At 42.8% G+C, this 839-nt stretch overlaps 1 protein-coding gene across 1 annotated transcript in view; it reads left to right on the top strand.

Annotated features, from left to right (window-relative positions):
- Positions 1–157: 157 nt before the first annotated feature.
- The window catches only part of ATP6V1C2 (ATPase H+ transporting V1 subunit C2), a 28,235-nt gene continuing 27,553 nt past the window's right edge, over positions 158–839 (top strand). The window contains exon 1 of the mRNA XM_072407534.1: positions 158–247. The gene's annotated coding sequence lies outside the window, so the exon portion shown is untranslated. The remainder of the gene's footprint in view (positions 248–839) is intronic.

Raw genomic sequence — 839 nt, 5'->3', positions numbered from 1 at the left:
GTGGCTAAGCTGATGGGACAGCAGGACAGAGATGAGCAATGTCTATTGAGTGCAGGGGATAGCCCTGGGCTGGATCTCACGTCACACAGGTGACACCTTCCTGATCTGCACATATAGAGCACCTGAGCTGCCAGCCAGCCACATACTTGTGTGAAGAAGGAGAGCAGAGCAGACTGCATTATATTACCTGCACCAGGACTGGCAGAGCATACAGCTGGCACTGTGACCAGACAGTGCAAACACTCAGGTAAGAAACTGATTTACTATAAGGCATAAAAAAACAAATTTCACATCACTTTCAGCTCCCCATTCACATCACTGAGGATGTGAATGGGGAGCTGAGCAGCATCACATCACCTGCACTGATCATTCTAATATCAAGTTGATTGGTATAAAGTTGGTGTGATCCTGTAACTACCTGGGTGCAATAAGGTGGCTTCCCATAAATTGGCACTTTGCAGTTCTCTAGCTAGGTGGGCATGCTGACATTTGCAGTTCCTCTGGAACTTTTGAACTTTAGCTACCACAAACTTGCATTTAATAGATTAAAAGTTTCCCTCTAGTGTCACATAACCCTACTGTCTGACACCCCAGAAGGCTGAAGATGTCAGTAATCCCACACCGAGCTAATATCACAGGTCGGGGACACCTGATCTGTAATAGGAACATTGTACACTGTCACAAATGAATCTGTCAGCTAAGTGTTCGGTTTAAAGTTATGATATGATCATATAGAGGTATGAAATAGAAAACAGAGCTATGAAATTAAGTAAATTAGGTCAAATCGAAGCATCAAATATTATGTTTCATATTGTTGCAAGATAATATAACGGATCATT

This window comes from Pyxicephalus adspersus, chromosome 4 (genome assembly GCF_032062135.1).
Source record: "Pyxicephalus adspersus chromosome 4, UCB_Pads_2.0, whole genome shotgun sequence".
In the NCBI taxonomy this organism is placed as follows: Eukaryota; Metazoa; Chordata; class Amphibia; order Anura; family Pyxicephalidae; genus Pyxicephalus; species Pyxicephalus adspersus.
Note: the sequence above shows the minus strand (reverse complement) of the source record. Positions and strands in the feature narration are given on the sequence as shown.